The following is a 19489-nucleotide window of genomic DNA, read 5'->3' on the forward strand; positions in this document are numbered from 1 at the left end:
TAAGGTTAAATGGAATTAAACTCAATTTCTTACGTTCTTCTATACAAATGATATTCTCAAATGTCTAGGGTTTTCTTATCTCGATTAACAAGTAAGTGAATGTTTCTAGAGTTTTCAAGGACGGTATGATTTATATTGTAATGGGAAAGTGTCTTACGTTCTGCACAAATAATATTCTCAAATGTCTAGGGTTTTCTTATCTCAGTTCTTTCAGGATAATTAAGAAAATGTGACTAGCGTTTTCAAGTTTGTTTCGTAATTCTAAGGATGGTTCAAGAATCATTTAGCTTTATCAGTAGAAAAAAAAAAAAACATGAGAACTCTTGCAATCGTCTCCCTCACCTTTGATTTGAAACTAGTCCAGATGGGAGAACAGCTCCTAACAGTGACAGCCTTTGTCACTCCCTATGTCCCCTTTAGTTTATCAATAATTCTACTTCACTAATAAGATAAAAAGTACCTCTAAACTCTGGTTAATTATTCTTGTAGTATTTGAAAACAGTCCTTGGTGAAAGAATAAAGCATCTAAGGATAGAAACTTACATATCACTCAACGAATTATCCAGTCAACATTATTCCTATATATAGTGCCACACTTTGCTCTCACCACGGCTATTTTCAAAGGCGAAATATATGATCAGCCGGGTTCTTAATGGTTTTCTCATGTTAGTGATATAGAAGTCTTGTTAATTTCTTATTGCAACCTTAAAAACAACCTTTGAAACTCGTATAACTACAACTAGAGTCTTTTGGATATGCAGTGAAGATAGGCTGCGGAAGTGTTTCAGAATACAGCTAAGTGAGAGACCTGGGAGTGTGTTTTTCATGCTAATAATGTAAGAATCTCATTAATCTCTCATTATAACCGGAAAAACAACCTTTGAAACACACTTAGCTTCAACTATAAGAGAGTTTAGATGAGGTGGAGGTGCGGCGCAGAAGTGGGAGTGAGTCACGGTTTTTGTTCTTGTGTCCCTCCCTATTCCCTGTCTCCCCTGCTTCCCTCCCTCACTAGGTGTTGTCACGCATATGGTTCACAGGGTTAGTCAGACGCCAGCCCCATGACGTGGCCATCACCTCTCGCCGTCACCGCCTTGCCCTGACCTGCCTCCCTTTGTTGTTGTTGTTGTCAGTCACACCAACTCTCACCGTGGCTCCTCATTATTATCGTCGTCGTCATCGTTTTATTCTTAGTATTTTTTGTTCTTCGGATTCTCTGCCTGTTCCTCTTCTTTATCGTTTTTCTTCTCCTCCTTTTCTTGTTGTTGTTGTTATTATTCCTTTTCCTCTTCCTCTTCCTTTAATGGTAGCAATCATCATGTAGTAACATCGATCAGCATAGCAAGGATGTGGGAATTTGTTGGTGCTTGTAATCCTCCTCCTCCTCCTCCTCCTCCTCCTCCTCCTCCATAAGAAAATTAGATTACAAAAGCTCAGATGACCTACACTGGACAGCTTTAAGGAATTATCAGCTTACATTTACCTTCCCTACACTCTGGATGCTCCTTCCTGTCTCTGTGTTCTCTCCTTTATGACATCCCTCGCTGAGCAGGAAGGTTTCAAGACGCTTGTCCTCCAGTTTTGGAAAATAATTTTTGACGTTTCTTTAAGGATTGGAATCTCATTGTATTTTTTTCGTTCTCTTTTTGTTGCTCTATTGATGTGTGTGTGTGTGTGTGTGTGTGTGTGTGTGTGTGTGTGTGTGTGTGTGTGTGTGTGTGTGTGTGTATGCAGTCTTCTCTTGAAAGAGGCTAAACTGAGGTATAACAATTTTTTATCTGGTGGGGAAATACATCACAAAAGGTCACACGTGATTAAGCTACATTATCAAACTTTTTTCTCTCTTCCTCATGGGATCTATTTTTAATCATATACAGTGCATTGGGCAAATAAACTGTACCTATCTATCTATCTATCTATATCTGCCTGTAATACTTCGCCTCATTATTGCAAGATTTAAGTCATGCATATTTCGAATTCCACTGTGAATTTATCAACATTTAGTATGTCAGGTTCTTTTTACACACTTCGTGGCGTAATAGTTAACGTGATTGATTGGCTACGATTGACGAGGTTCCACGATCAAATCCCTCACTTCTACTCTGTGTATGTATGTGTATTTGATAAAGCGTTCGTGTGTGTGTGTGTGTGTGTGTGTGTGTGTGTGAGAGAGAGAGAGAGAGAGAGAGAGAGAGAGAGAGAGAGAGAGAGAGAGAGAGAGAGAGAGAGAGAGAGTGAGTGAGTGAGTGAGTGAGTGAGTGAGTGAGTGAGTGAGTGAGTGAGTGAGTGAGTGAGTGAGTGAGTGTGTGTGTGTGTGTGTGTGTGTGTGTGTGTGTGTGTGTGTGTGTGTGTGTGTGTGTGTGTGTGTGTGTATTAGAGTGTGTATGATACAGCCCATGTTTACTCCACTCCTCACACTTAAGTACTGACACAGCGAGATGAACAAAGGGATCTAATACTGTTATAAGGGAAGGATGGGAGTGTTGAAGTTGAGTTAATCCTAAGATCGTGTTGTCGTTGCCTGTGGGAGTCTAACCGTTGGCGTGACCTGATTTCTTATCACGACTCAAGATCAAAACTTCTTAGTGGTGATCTCCCGCCTCTCTCCCCCCACTCTCTTCTCCTTCCCCCCCCCACGACCACATCTATTTATTTATTTATTTTTTCTATGAAGGGATTATGTTTGCTGTTATTTTTCTTCTTCTTCTTCTTCTTTTTGTTCTTCTTCATCTTCCTCTTCTTTGTTTCTTTTTTCTTTTCTTTCAGTATTTCTATTGTTTATTTTTTTACCCCTTCCTTTCATTCTTCCTTCATTTTCTCGTTTTTCCTTCCTTCCTTCCTTCCTTCCTCCTTTTTCTCTTTTTTCTGTTTCTTTTTTTCTTTCTTTAGTTAGTTGTTATTTTAATTTATTGATTTATTTACCTATATTTTTTCCTTCTTTTCATTTTATTTTTTTCTTTATTTCTTTCTTGCCTCGTTCTTTTTTTTTCTTTTTCCTGCTTTCCTATTTTTCTTTATTTGGTTATCTTTTTATGAGAAACATTCGCTGCACTGCTATTTTCTTTCTTTCCTTCGTTATTTTTTTATTTTTTGTTATTTATTTCGCTGTGTATTTGATTTACCTATTCCTTTCTTTCTTTCGTGAATTCTTTTATTTTATTTTCTTCCTTCCGTGAATTTCTTCCTTCCTTCCTTCCTTCCTTCCTTCCTTCCTTCCTTCCTTCCTTCACCACAAAAATATACTTCAATCACATTTACAATAGAGTACATATTTTTCTTTATCTCACTTCACTTTATTTATTTATTTTTTATTCAATTTCATTCATCCATTTCGTAACCTTGTAAGTCAGCTATTCATTCCACTGTCATCTGTCTATTCTTTTCCATCGCATTTCATTTCATTGCCATCTCTTTTCATCCTAATTCTTTTGTCCATTCCGTCCATTTCCTTTCATCCAGTCTACTTCACTCTAATAGAATAATGTATAGTGTGTGTGTGTGTGTGTGTGTGTGTGAGAGAGAGAGAGAGAGAGAGAGAGAGAGAGAGAGAGAGAGAGATCAATCCACTAATCTCTTTAAATCACTGTAAAAAAAAAAGAAAAAAAAGTGAAATGTCAGTGAAACTTTCAACCTCATGTTTGAAATTAACATGAAAACATAGATATCAGAGAGAGAGAGAGAGAGAGAGAGAGAGAGAGAGAGAGAGAGAGAGATGTTACCCATCATCCCTTATCTCCCCTGGGACTTCGCATCCTCCCCACAGGGTCAAGTCAAAATATGCCCCATTCCTTACCCTATAGGTTCTCTCTCTCTCTCTCTCTCTCTCTCTCTCTCTCTCTCTCTCTCTCTCTCTCTCTCTCTCTCTCTCTCTCTCTCTTCTCTCTCTCTCTCTCTCTCTCTCTCTCTCTCTCTCTCTCTCTCTCTCTCTCTCTCTCTCTCTCTCTCTCTCTCTCTCTCTCTCTCTCTCTCTCTCTCTCTCTCTCTCTCTCTCTCTCTCTCTCTCTCTCTCTCTCTCTCTCTCTCTCTCTCTCTCTTCATATCCACGCGTACAGACGCACACTCTCTAAACTACTGGCTTCTGTCGGCACTATTTGCACACACACACACACACACACACACACACACACACACACACACACACACACACACACACACACACACACACACACACACACACTACTTCAACTTCCTGAAATGTCTTTACTTAGATATGGCTTGAGTCCTCTTCCTCCTCCTCCTCCTCCTCGGCGCTTCCGTATTAGAGGCAAGGCGGCAGGAAGACAAGCAGGGCGTCTGTCACCCACGCGCGCGCACACACACACACACACACACACACACACACACACACACACACACACACACACACACACACACACACACACACACACACACACACACACACACACACACACACACACACACACACACACACACACACACACACACACACACACACACACACACACTAAGCAGTTCTCTCCCGTTCAGCGTCGCCAGCATGCTTAGCGGGCTTCCTCTTACCTTTGCCGGGCAGGTGAAGGTCTGGGCAAGTTATTAGTCTTGTTACTTCTTGTTACTTACTGCATGGGAAGGAAGGAAGGTAGGAAAGATGTTTTGCTGTGCTTGTTTGGTTGGTTTTTGTGGTGGTGGTGGTGGTGGTGGTGGTGGTGGGTGTATGGTTATTATTGTTGTTGTTGTCGTTGTTGTTGTTGTTGTTGTTCTTGTTCTTGTCGTCTTTATCTTTTGGTTATTTTGTTTTTTGTTTCTTTCTTGTTCCTTCTTCATCTCCTTTTCATCATCATCATCATCATCATCATCATCATCATCATCATCATCATCATCATCATCATCTCCTCCTCCTCCTCCTCCTCCTCCTCCTCCTCCTCCTCCTCCTCCTCCTCCTCCTCCTCCTCCTCCTCCTCCTCAACCTTTTGCTACAATAGGACTGGATAGAATTAATAGAATAGGTTACATTGGCAAGGTAAGGTAGCAGCTCAGAAACCCTTTGAGGCAGAGCTGAGGAAGATAAAAAGAGAACACTTAGAAACCTTACCGTATTTAAAAAGGTGCTTGTAAGAAACCCTCAGAAACCACAGTGTTTTTAGCAGGATATAATAAGTAATAACAACGCACTATTTGTTTATATTTGTTTTTTATTTTGCCCTTTTTTTTTTTACGTGCTTCTGAGGAATAGATCTTGTTTATTTACTCATTTTTTTTTTTTTTGCATTTGTTTATTTATTCATTTATTTAGATGCTTGATTAGTTGTTTACACGTGTTATTTTTTGTCTGTATTTGTGTTGAGCTTTCTTGTTCGCTGTTACGTGCTTCTTAGGAACTGATCTTATTCATTTACTTGTTTATGCTGTTATTGTATTGGTTTGTTTATTAAGATGCTTCAATTATTTTTTACGTGTTTTTTATATATATATATATATATATATATATATATATTTTTTTTTTTTTTTTTTTTTTCTGTCAAGATGTTATTAATCCAGACATTATTTTTTTTTGCATTTTTTACTGATCTGCTTATGAAATCAACACTTCATTATTTATTTATCTGTATTATATTTTCGATCTGTAATGACATCACTATTTATTTTACACATTTTTTTTTCTCCTTCAATTTATCTTCTCATTTATCGTCATTCCGCTGTTTATTGAGCTATTCGTGTCATTATTTATTTGCGTGTTTATGTATTTACTTATGTATTTATTGACTTATTTATTTGTCTATCTACCCATACTTTTAAACTGTTCACTCATTTATATACTTTATTTTATATATTTTACTCATCTGTGTTACATTATTCATCTACTTATCTTTCAATGGACTTGAGTATCCATTTCCTTATTCCATTATCCACATACTTTCACAGCTCTGACATAGGTAGCATCAAGTATTCTGTCCCTTCCACGTATAAGTGATCACGTATCCCGCTATCTAAACCTTTACTTTCACCCAGGTCCTCATAAGCATTCACTGTGTCAATCAGAACACCGTGCCGGTCCTCCTTCCTTCCTTCCCCCTGGCTCGCATAACCAAAAATTCCATGTAGCGTCTATTCAGTACTACTCATAACAGACTCTGGTGGAAGTTGTCGAGGTTTTTAAGAATATATTTTTATGCTTTAACCCCTTCAATACTGGGACACATTTTTAACTTGAGGTTTGTGTACGATTAGACATTTTATTGACATTAGGAAGGGTCTATCGAGGTCAGAAGATGAATGGCTACAGTCTTCACCATTTTAATTCCCGATATAAGTTTCTGAAGCAATATATATTCACCAAATGATAACCAGAATGAATATGAAAACGTCATTTTACTGAAGGGGTTAAGTGGTATTTTAAGAAAGATTGTCATTTTGCATGATCTAGTGGAAGTTATCTGGATTTTTAAGGATGTGTATGATTCTACTGATATTAAAAAAAAAATGTGACCTTGACAGGATCTGGTTGAAGTTAACGGGATTTTAAAGCACGTTTTCATAATTATACTGACATTTTAAGAAAGATTATTTGATTTTAGCAGGTTCTAATAGAAGTTTTCGTTTTTTCAAGGATGTTTTGGTGATCCTACTGATAGTTTATGAATCATTGTCTAATTTTGACGATTTGGTTAAACTTTGCTGGGTTTTTATGGATTCTATATGATTCTACTGAGATTTTAAGTAAGATTGTGTAATTTCAACTGATTTAGTGAATCTTTTCTGGGATTTTTAAGAATGTTTTGTGATTCGAGAGAGAGAGAGAGAGAGAGAGAGAGAGAGAGAGATCGTAGCACCAACAACTCGATCAAGTCAAGTAAGTTAAGTCGCAATAAGCGCAACAACGGATTCCTGACTGGTGGTGACTGGGAACATTCAACACTGCCTCTCTCTCTCTCTCTCTCTCTCTCTCTCTCTCTCTCTCTCTCTCTCTCTCTCTGTTTTTATTACAGGATGAAATTAACACACCCACACCAGGAATAAAAAATAAAGGATCACAAAGCGTGAATACTCTGCCCTAGCATTCTTAGGACAGTATTAAAAGACTTGCCGCGCTGCATGCATACATTCAAAGGCTCTTATTCCCACGATTTTTTCTTCTTTTTGTGGGGTGACGTTTTTTGTGGTTCTAGTGACATATTCAACAGGATTTCTAGAGTATTAACTGAAGAGGGGAAACTGCACTCTTGAAAAACCGGCTTGTCATTACTGTGGCCTTTTGAAAATAGTTGTGGTGAGAGAGCAAAGTGTTTCCTGATACCGGACATAATCTTCACGTTAAGCACAGACATTTAAAGAACTTGCTGCAAGCTTGTCACTTCTGCCCGCATGTCCTCTAGTTTAAAAAAGGCCCCAGTTGAAATTCCACGAGTTTTTAACGTGTGTGTATTATTGACATGAACACTTTTGAGAACTTGTTTTATTATCGCTGTAGCCTTTCTGGTCTTTCTGAGTAAGTAGTGAGTGTTAATCGTGAGTGCAAGTTCTCCCTACGGAGTTTCCATTGAGTAATATGTGAGTGAGGGCAAGCCAGTGTATTGACCGCTTCGAGGCCTCAACGCCAAGCAGCCACAGCATGCAAGAGTTCTCCAGCTCACAGTCAAATGTTTATCATGAGTAACAAGTTTCCCCAAGTAGTTTCCATTGATGAGCATGTCAGTGAGAGCAGCCCGTGTATCGACCGCCTTAGAGCCTGTACGCTAAACATTCAGTAATGATACCATATGTAAGCTGTTTACAGTCATGCGTGATTGAGTGTTGATCGGGAGCACAAGTTTCCTAAAGGAGTTTCCTTTGAGGAACATGAGAATGAGAGCAGTTCTTCCATTGACCACCCTGCATCCCCCCACACCAAGCCACTACGTAAACAAAAACTAAGCTGCCTGCAATTTTCCCATGCCTTAGTGTTAATCGTGAGTAACAACAACACGTTTCCCCCGAGGAGTTTCCATTGAGGAGCATGTGAGTGAGGGCAGCCCCATGTATTGATCTTAGCATGGAAGGGAGGAGGTAGGGAGGGACACAGGAGCCTCCCCTCAGTGATCGCCGTGCATCAGGCAACACCAGCCCCGCCCCTGCCTCGACCAATAGCACGCCGGGGAAAGGAAGACGTGCCCATTGCTCCGGGATATAAGAGTTACCAGTATTATCTCCTTCAGTAACCATTGATTGGGTTTACGAGTGATGTGGCTCCTTGTGATTGCGTAAGAAATTGACGGTGATGCTTGGAAATTATGAGTCTGGCTTGAATTTCAACGTTAACCAGGTGGCGACGAATTCAGGGCGAGTGGAGCGAGGTGACAACCAGTTGCTTGCGTCATGGGTGGTTCGATGGGTCACGTGGGCGAGCCTCTCCGCCCACATGTGGAGTACAACAAGGTGAGGGGAAGTGATGGCCTGGCACTGCTCCATCTGGCACCACCTGGCTCCCGTGATGCCGACGCCGGGACTGCCCAAGGCCCCTCGTGAGGAAACGTTGGAGGTCTGCCACTGACTCTGCCACGGCGGGAAATAATACGCTCGCGACTAAGGCAGCGGTGGAGGAGACGAGAGGATGAGAATAGCGCACCCTCAACTCTCCTTCAGCACTAGATTCGCTCTCGCGCAGGTGAAAACAGATGCAGGTAATGAGGAACATCATCTCTTCTTTCTTAATGGTATCATCAGTTATCCTGAATTAGATGGGGTATGGAGGGAGAGAGGAGAATAGCGCACCTTCAACTCTCCTCTGGCACGTGATTCACTCTCGTGCATGCGACAAATAGATAGAAATAAAGAGGAACACCAGATGTCCCTGTTCTTTCACTGGTGTTATGAGCTGCGGCGTATATTGGATGTCGTTATGCTGGCCCTGAGTTAATCCCGTGGCTATGAAAGCGCCTGGTATTTACATCCACTGTACCGTATGCCGACAGACAAACAGCGCAGACAGTAGACAGGGAGAAAGACAGATAAACCGATAGAGATATTCATTATGCTGACAGACGGACAGACAAATCCAACATGATGACTGACTGACAGGTTGACAAACGAACAGACGAAAATGAACACAACATACAGACACGCTGATGGACAAACTGACAAACCTATCATGCAAACAAACAGACAAACCCAACCTAAAATGTAGACTTACAGACAAATAGACAAACAGATCCAACATGCAGACAAACAAACAAGCAGACAGACTCAGCATGCAGACAGACATAATTATAGACAAGAGAGACGGCCATCCTGTAGACCGACAGACCTCGTTTACAGACAAGCAGACGGACGCACAAACCGATTACTCTCAGCAGCATAGGAGTAAGAAGTCAACTGAATCGCCACCACCACCACCACCAAAGTACCTTCACGCCACCAGAGAGGGAAGTCGTAGAAGAGACGGTAAGCCGCAACTGTTGGGGAGATGGGTCACCCCGTTACATGGTTGTGGGTCCCTCATCACATCGTCTTCCAGCCTTCCTTGACACAGCGATGGCCTGTATTCTGAAACACTTTACTACCTTGCCACGATTGTTATCCGAAGCCACAAAGACGATTATCCCGGTTCTCAAGAGTGTTTCTCCTGCTGACACTGCTGAAAGTTCGCTAATCTGTCACTAGAACCATAAGATCACAATTAAAAGACTAATTTCGTCAAAGGTCTTCGGAATACGGTCCAACGACCCACCACTTCCTTATACTTCGAGATGGCGATTATTGTTTTCTCACCTTTTACGTCCGCTTTCCCTCATCTATCAGGGCTACAGAACGGGGCTTCCTCTCCCACCGTAGTACTTTGGAAACCCGTCCAGCGAGTGAATGTCCTTAACCTCGTATCTCGTTAGTCCTTTCTTCGAGATATATGTATACGAGATTTGAAGTTTGTTGGCCAGAAAGTCAGACTTGTTTTTATACTGCGGCTCAGAACATAGCCCAATTATATTCTTTGCAGCACCTGACATCAGCTCCTCCGTCACTATAAGCTTCCGACATCTCCTTTCGCCTCACTTTTACCTGAAGGTTGTCACGTATTCTTGCCCTTGTGTTTGTGCATTAATTTGCCCTCGACTTTGCACGGCTCTTTTTTTTTATGTAGAAATGTGCGTATTTGCCAGAACCAGGGCAGGTGTGTGTGTCGAGAGAAGGGTGGAGGAATGATGTGTGGAAATAGCAGGGTGGAATGAAAAGTAAACGACGAAAGGAAATGGAAGTAAAGGAAAGGAGTAGATGAATGTAATGGAATACAGTATAATTAAAAAGATCGATGGAAGAATGGAGGGAAATAAAACAAAATATAAAGTGAAAAAATAAATGGAAGAGTACAAGAAAAGGAATGAAAGGGAAGGAAATTAAATGGAGTGCCACTGGGTGATATGGCTGAGAGAGAGAGAGAGAGAGAGAGAGAGAGAGAGAGAGAGAGAGAGAGAGAGAGAGAGAGAGAGAGACCAACCACACCACACCACACCATCATTACTACCAAAGCTGGAATTATGCGTTTGGTATCCATGCCTGGGGTGCGCCACCGCCCAGTAGGTCACGAAACCACCACCACCACCACCACCATCACCAGACACACGGACAGACAGGCACACAGATAGGTAGATAGATAGATATTTTCATTGACCATAACACATAGCACAGAACAATTCTAATAACTAACAATATCCAACAAGTTACATTCCAACACTGACACACCAGACAACTTAAACACGAACAACAGTACGAGAGAGACACATTTACAACACACATCAACCATATACATGAATACTCGAACACATGGAGCAGCTGAGGGACATCAGAGACCACCACCACTACCACCACCACCAGGCGCCTCCTTGCTCTGTCGTGCGTGAGTGAGGGAGTCAGTCACGAACACGGCCCTTCCTTGGATAAGAATAAACACCAGGTGGGCGACGGAAGCCTCTTATAATTACCCGCGTTAGAGTTAATTTACTGCCGAGATGTGAGCGATGGTCAAGATTAGGGACACGTGCAGACTATGGGGACAGTCAGGCAGATGCAGGGTAGGTCATGGCGGGTTACAGGTTAAGGAGTGTAAGACGAAGTCAGATGGTGTCCCTGTTGTGGTTTTGAGGCATTAAGAGTGAAATTGTAAGCTTAGGTATAATGAGGAGTCATAAGCTTAAGAGTGAGGTATAAGAAGATGAAGTCAGAATCAAAAGCTGAAGTCTCGAAGTTGTGTTGAAAGTAAAGAATAAAGAGAAGTTGTACTACAATCGCAACCACAAGTCTTAACCTACCACACTCCTTTCCACAGTGTTTGGTGTTTTGCTCCTTGAGTCTTTACCCGTCTGTCGTGCTAAGTCTCCTTTGATAATATGGTGTCATTGATTCCCAGATTACGGGATTTAGTATTGAAGGAAAGCACTGCACATTTTTGGAACAAGTGTATTGGGTTACTAGACTTTTGACCAGGATTCTTTATGTATCTTAACGCGTTTGATTGCAATAGCGTCTCTTCAAGCTTGATGAAATTAGATGGAAGTACGTAAGCTTTAAAAATCTCAGGAAATATCACATACAGCGGAAGGAATAGGGGATTTATTTTAAACTGTTTACTAGGTTTAGTGTTATTTTTCCTCCTTGCAGTCCAACTGCCTAAGGGAAGTAGCAAGTGTCGCAGTGACACGATATAAAAAGAATTAGCAGCGTCATTAAAGCATCTGAGTTTACATTCTCAAACGTTTTTGCTTATCTTGACTACACTTTGCAGTCTCCAGTGAAAATTATCGTAGCTTTCAAATGTGCTTCATGATTCTAGTGACAGTTGAACAAGACGTATACATCTTTAGTTGTAAAATACATTATGACAATCCTTTTGATCTTAAAGAAGAAAAAAAGAAAAAAAAAGGAAGCTGCAACACACCTACTTACGTATTTCCACCTATTATTCTCATCCATTAATTAGTGTTAATCATCTCTGTATGTCTGTGGAAATGGTTCTAATGAGTAAGGCATTCACGAACACGAACTTGGGTTCCCAGCATGCTGTGGTCACCACCCGCCGGATCAAAGGTAGTACAGCCAGTGGCCACAAGACTCAGTGTTTGCATCTGCCGGCTCAGTGACGTGCCCTGTTTTAAGGCTTCCTTCGCTCTGAGACATATTGATTGCACCACCAACCGTCTCCATTCGCTCGCCGCCTTATGAAAGCTTGCTGTCTGCCGTCCCGTTTCCAGTTTTCGCCCATTTCCTTGCTGCGTGAGTCTTGCAGTCTGGATCGTCGGGTGGCAAAGATGTTTGAGTCTCATATTATTTGTTGTTGATTCATGACACTGTGAGTGGAAATGTTACTTGTATGAAAAGGTATTGGTAATTTTGCTGCTTTAATTGTCAACAGAAAATAACAAAAACATGATTTTATATCTGATTTAATATGAAGACATTTAATTGTTGACCTACCTATTAGAAAGCTTCATGTTTCAGCTCATGAGCCTTGAATTTAAACCATCTGTCATAACATTGCCATTTTTCATGTACGCGGGACAGTGGTGAATATACTCCCATTTTATTTCCATTCCTCTCCTCTCCTCGCCCATCATCATTCATCCAGATCATGAAACTCCCGTAGGAATATCAAACACTCACTGGCAACAAGACGCTTGGGGCTGGATACCATTACAGGTTATAACCAGTTAAAATTCAGCATTCTGGTAGCCAGTACTTCGTCTCGGGGGCAACAGACTGTCTGGCTTCATGTTATCTGAAGCAGTGATAAAGCTACCGTGATTATCATCCCGTATCTTATCTGAGACTGGTAATGCGAGATGGCAACTCCTTGGAGGGTTGAGTCAGTGGGTGAGCGGCGGGGCTGTGCGGCTCCCAACTGGCCGATCCCAGACCCAAATCTCGCTGCTCAGTGTGCCGGGTGACGCCGTGGTGTGAAGGTGGTGTTCGTTGTGCTAGGTATGCCACGACACTGGATATTGCGCTGGTTTTGACGTGGCTCTTTAATCTCTTGTGAAAATGAACGTGGTGTGTCAGACAGACGGTGTGCCCGCCGCAGTAGCCTGGGTCTGTGGTGGCTGGCTATGCTTGTGTGAGGCCCGCCCCGCTAGGTCAATTTTCAAAGGCACAGTGAGGAAGGCAGTGAGCTAATACCGTTACTCACAGGTGTACAAAACCCGAGCGTGGTGTGTAATGAACCATTACTGTGGACGTCAGTGCGTGTATGCATGTGTCTGTTGACGTGGAGAGTCGGTCCAGGTGTTGAGAGGTAAGGTATTGTCGCCACCAGCCGGTCCGGGGCACTGGTAGTGGTGGTGATGGTGCTCCCATGCGGCGGCGGCGGGCGGGAGGCATCTCGCCACCTCACCGACGTTGTGACTCAGAGAGAGACGTATTTCTAAAGTTGATATGATATACAGGTGGCAGTAATGAGCAGCCAACCCCCTGAAGTAATATGGAGAAGGAGCAGATATTTATACTCTGGCGATAACCCAGTCCTGTCAGCTGTTCAAGGAGAGAGAGAGAGACACTAATTCATTAAGTGATTTCTCTATTGAACAGCTGAGAGAGCTGGCGTGTATCCAACCTGCTTCTCTTCCACTTCGCTACTCTGGCCGTGTGTGTGTGTGTGTGTGTTGCATCTATCCCCGGGCCTCAAGGTGTAGTGTCAGTGCAGGAGTAGTGTTGTGGTGTCTGGCGTCACAAACACCTGGTGGTCATCGATTGTGGCAGGTTTCCGCCCCCCGTCACAACCTGGTCCAGGCTGTGTGGCGGCGTGACATGTGTATTCTGCTACCTTGGGTTTTCTACTGCTCGCTGTACTGACATAGCGACCTACATAGATATCTGGATAGATGGAGTTTATTGACCATAGAAAGCAGGTAGATTTTTCTCACAGTAAGCGTTGTTAGGGTGATTCTCAGGTGAAATTGGGGGTTAATTCTCGTTCTCGTCCTCGTCACTTGTCTTCTCTCTGTATATGAAAAAGGAAAACAGCTACGCAATTACTGTTGTTAATTTAAGGTGTAAAATTTGCTCTCTCTCTCTCTCTCTCTCTCTCTCTCTCTCTCTCTCTCTCTCTCTCTCTCTCTCTCTCTCTCTCTCGGTAAGTCTGAAATATATAAAGAATTAAGCACTAAACAGCCGTGATATTTACGAATGGAGGTGCTGATGACAGACGCAATTTAGATTGACGAGTGGGAAAATGAATATCACTAATTCAAATATTAGCCACTCTAGAACCAAAACAAAACAACGGGAAGGGACGAATGGATGGACTTTGTCGCTTGTGTACTTAAAGCTGAGGAATAATATTGACGTACCGTAGTGGTTGGAAATTCATGAAGGAAACAACCAAGAACTGTACTAAGGATAAATAACATTGGTAGTAAATAATTGCATGATATTAAAAAAATTCGTGTGAAAGGAAATGGCTAGCAAATACCACGTTAGACTGGAAGGAGACAAACAGGAACCGCACCGATGCATGATTGGGAGGAAGATGAATAACAACAGTAGTAAACAGTAGCAGAGGAAAAAATGGAGAGAAATAGCTAATCGATTATAGGACCTGGTAAACACTAGGAAATAGCCAAATAAAAGCTTAATAAAAAAGATAAGAGTAGTAAAAGTAAGAAATATAATGGGAATGAAGGAAAGTGGTTAGTCCGTTATAGAAGCTGAAAAAATAGAGAGGGTCGATATAATCATACAAACACTATACTGAAACGTGGCGAGAAGCAAGATACCAGCAGGGGTCACACAATACATAGTGCACTGGAGATGTAATACTCGAGTGAAGGGAAGTGACAAGCAGTTGATAAGATGGAGCTCATACTACAGGTGGATTGGCGAGAAAACTTTTAGATGGAAGGACAGGTACAACTTTAGAATATCTGCTCCTCTGAATTAACTAACGTACCTTCCCCCCTCCCGCCACCTCTATACAAGTCTTCTTACACACACACACACACACACACACACACACACACACACACACACACACACACACACACACACACACACACACACACACACACACACACACACTCTCTCTCTCTCTCTCTCTCTCTCTCTCTCTCTCTCTCTCTCTCTCTCTCTCTCTCTCTCTCTCTCTCTCTCTCTCTCTCTCTCAATTGTAAAGTCGCTATGAAGAGGGAGGTTGTTTATGGCGGGGGTTAAAAGATTCTCCTATACAAGGGACACTTCTAAATTGTTCGCTACGTTTGATTTATTTTCACATCAAATCTGGAGTCGCCAGCTCTTATGCTATCCATCTTACTAATGCAAAAGTTAACTTGTATATTCACTTTCATCTTTTTTGCACATATATACGTATTTGCTCTTATGTTGTCCATCTCACTAGTGCAAGATACTACATGCTTTATCATTTCTTTTACTTATGCTGCCCATCACACTAATGCACTTTTCTCCTTAATTTTGTGCTGTCCATCTCACTAATGCTTGAGTTAACCCGTACCTTCACTCCCACCCTTTCCTATTCAGGCTGCATCAGTGAAGGGTCGCCACAGTGAACCCTATCTCCATTCACTGCCTCCATCTAACACCCCAGCCACAGCCCCACCACCCGCATGTCTGCCCTCACTGCAACCATGACACTTCCCTCTCGCCTCCCTCTCCTCCTGGCTGGCAAGAGAGAGATCACAATACTATTTAGGTCTAGTACACTTGCATACACATATTTAGCCTCCCATGCTCCTCTCACAGCCCATCCTCCACGATAGAAAAGTAAATGCTATGTGAAGGAGAACATGACCAACTTTCATGTGTGCGTGTTTTGCCGTCTCTGTCAGTCGCTCATTCGTATGTACTAGCATCTTTCCTCCCCTTTGAAGCTTTAAACTTAAGTGAATCCTAAAAGAACGACATAGTGCTCAAAGGGAATTCTTAGAACGTCGCCATCAACTTTTCACTCTAAAAAATTAAGATTGCTTTAAATGTAGATTTGATATGAAGGGGTATAACAATTTATTTTAAGAGTGCAGGAAGTATTTAGTGCAACCTCTTCTGTGTCCCTCCATCACTTTATACATCTTTTCCTATATGAAGCTGTAATCCCACTGAAATAAACCCTGTGCGGAGTTAGTGCTTGACCGATTTAAACTGCGAGTGGTCTTTGTCGACATTCAAGTGATAGATTTACATTCTCGATCACACGAGCAAAATAAATAAAAATACGATGTTAATTTTAGCATTTGAAAGGTTGCAAAATACGCTTAACCCTTTCAGTACCATGACACGTTTCCATATTCATTCTACTTACTATTTGGTGATTTTATACAGCTTCAGAAACTTAATTTGGGGGATTAAAATAATGAAGACTGTCCATTACTCTTCCGACCTCCATAGCCCCTTCCTAATGTCAATAAAATGGTCTAATCGTACACAAATCTCAAGGTAAAAATGTGCCCCAGTATTGAAGGAGTTGAATAGTACTTACAAGTTGGAATTGATAATAGGGAACACTATGAATACTATGAAACAGTGAAATGAATAAAATAGGCACCCAGAGTACAATTATCAGCTTTCCTGGGGGTCTTGTGCAGCCCCGTGTCTCACGTGGTAGAGACATGGTAACACAAGAGCCTCCACGCGGGCAGGTCGCAAGGCTGCACATGACCGATAAGACACTGTGGAGGTAATGTTATATGACCGGGAAGTTAGTGATTATAAAGATGATGAGATTAAGTCAATTCTTTTAATTTTAACATCGGAAAAAGACTGTGCTTGGTGTGTCCCAAAAGTGGCAAGTTTGAAGGAAGGTTTAGATATTGGAGAGAGAGAGGTATGTAGTGTGTGTGTGTGTGTTTGTGTGTTTCACTGTATGATCTGCTGCAGTCTCTGACGAGACAGCCAGACGTGACCCTACGGAACGAGCTCAGAGCTCATTATTTCCGATCTTCGGATAGGCCTGAGACCAGGCACACACCACACACCGGGACAACAAGGTCACAACTCCTCGATTTACATCCCGTACCTACTCACTGCTAGGTGAACAGGGGCTACACGTGAAAGGAGACACACCCAAATATCTCCACCCGGCCGGGGAATCGAACCCCGATCCTCTGGATTGTGAAGCCAGCGCTCTAACCACTGAGCTACCGTGTGTGTGTGTGTGTGTGTGTGTGTGTGTGTGTGTGTGTGTGTGTGCATAAAGATAAGAAATAAAAGGGGAGTGTTGCGTCAGCAGTTGCTTATGTTAAATTAGAAGTTATTGGTGTTCAAGATATAATAGAATACAAAATAAAAATAGTGTTGACTATAATTGGCGTTGCAAGTTCCGAGTCAATAGAGAACTTTAAAATATTGGACAAATTTACGGTAAAAATGCGTCTGATATGGGGACTGCCACGTGTAGGTGTGATGGGTTCCTGCAGCCTCCTTTGTGTTGTAGTGGGTATGACAGAGTTGAAAGGGAAGGACAGACTGAAGCGAGTCGTAAACATTGAAGTCTAAGATCGGTTTTCGTGACTGGGAATGATAGGACAAACCGTGGTGCGCTCTCTCTCTCTCTCTCTCTCTCTCTCTCTCTCTCTCTCTCTCTCTCTCTCTCTCTCTCTCTCTCTGCGTAATAAGGTTTCTAGCCAAGGGCAGAAAAAAATAGAAACACACATACACACACACACTAAAGGTGACAGGGAATAGGAAGGTACATCACAAAATAACGAGGCACACTGTCTTAATTGAAACCTCCCCTTTAAAGAGTTGAAGTCACAGTTAGAGAGTTAGAATCGCAGCAGGACTTATTTTCATAAGCCACAGAAATGAGTTGTAGAATTCTTACATGTGTGCTTGTTCCTTAGTGCATAATTGACGTTGAACTAGACTAGAATCACAAAAAAAAAAAAAAAAAACACACTCTTGAAAGCCACAATACCTAACACTATTTGAGTCCTGTCACCATAATCACGAAAGCCATCTTGAAAACTGCCAATGATTTACACAACACGCTGAATGCTGCTTTAAATCTCAGTACAACCACGAAAGCACTCTTGAAAACCACAACACTATAGGTTACGCTATCTTGCTGAATAATCGTTAAACTATTAATACAACCAATAAATACCTTTGAAAATCCCCCAATAATCTCCACTACATGCTGAACCATCGCTATTATGACAGAAACTCTTGAAAACCCGCATTCGTATTTATTCTGCTTACTATATAGTGATTTTATACAGTTTCAGTGACTTATGTAGGGATTAAAATTATGAAGACTGGCCATTAATCTCCTGATCCCAATAGACCCTTTCAAATGTAAATAAAATCGTCTAATCACACCCTAAACTCAAGGTAAAAATGCGTTCCAGCACTGAAGGGGTTAATACTTCTTAACCTATCACCAAAACCACTCAAACACCCTAGAAAAACCCACAATAAACAACTTCTACTCGAGGCAGATAAAAGTACACGAGAGGGCGTCACGTTTAAGGGCACGGAAGTCAGTAGTGTCAGTAGTTCATAGATAAGCATCACGTTTACATACTCCTCCGTAAAGTTATGTGTTGGGTATAGTTCATTATCCCTTTCATGTATGTAATGTATAAGGATAACAATCAGAAGAACCGTGCACGTGTATAATGCGTTAGAGAGAGAGAGAGAGAGAGAGAGAGAGAGAGAGAGAGAGAGAGAGAGAGATTTAGTTGTATAGGACAGAATACAGAGGTGCAGTGTATGTATTAATAGGAAAATTAGCCTTGTATAAAAGAAATTTATTTTTTTAGCCGTGCTGTTACGTAGAGAGAGAGAGAGAGAGAGAGAGAGAGAGAGAGAGAGAGATTTGTATTGGACATTGGACATTGGACTTGCAAACACACACACACACACACACACACACACACACACACACACACACACACACACACACACACACACACACACACACAGTTAGTAGGGGAATATAAGAGTGGCGATAAGGTTTGTGTGTGTCCTGCTCCTGTTGTCCCTGTTTACCTCGCGGAGTGTTGTATAACCCAGTCCTCAGTGAAGTGCCAGCCAATATTTATATGTGTCTTCGTTAGATAAGTAACAGGGACAGAATATACTTAATCTCTATTTTTATCCTTTCTCTCTCTCTCTCTCTCTCTCTCTCTCTCTCTCTCTCTCTCTCTCTCTCTCTCTCGTTCAGATCTATATCGCTTTTGTTACTCTGAATGTGTGTTTGTTAATTGAGAGAGAGAGAGAGGGAGAGAGAGAGAGAGAGAGAGAGATTAAACTTATTTTTTATTTATCTGTTTCGTACTGTTCAAATTATAAATTATTCTATTACCCATGAAACGTAGATACATTAATTAGATCACTTCCCGTATCGCACACATACTCAATATCTTCCTCTCCTTTTCCATTTACCTTTTTTTATGTATTTTTTATTATTATTTTTTTTTTATTTATTTATTTATTTTTGTTATCCCTTATCTTGCATAATCCCTGCCCACTAACGAAATAATTTCCAATCCAAGTTTTCTGCTCATGTATCCTTCCTTATCCTGATCCTTTGTAATCCAACGTTTCCATTCACACATTC

General features: G+C 41.6%; 1 protein-coding gene across 4 annotated transcripts in view; it reads left to right on the top strand.

Annotated features, from left to right (window-relative positions):
• LOC123513905 (glycerol-3-phosphate acyltransferase 1, mitochondrial-like) overlaps positions 1-19489 on the top strand; it is a 70946-nt gene that overhangs the window by 23909 nt on the left and 27548 nt on the right. The window contains exon 1 of one of the 4 annotated variants that reach the window (XM_045271384.1): positions 12786-12903. The exons of 2 other annotated variants lie outside the window; for them this stretch is intronic. The gene's annotated coding sequence lies outside the window, so the exon portion shown is untranslated. Of the gene's footprint in view, positions 1-12785; positions 12904-19489 lie in introns of those variants that run through there. One more of the 4 variants, XM_045271385.1, reaches the window with a different exon arrangement.

This window comes from Portunus trituberculatus, chromosome 37 (assembly GCF_017591435.1).
Source record: "Portunus trituberculatus isolate SZX2019 chromosome 37, ASM1759143v1, whole genome shotgun sequence".
In the NCBI taxonomy this organism is placed as follows: domain Eukaryota; kingdom Metazoa; phylum Arthropoda; class Malacostraca; order Decapoda; family Portunidae; genus Portunus; species Portunus trituberculatus.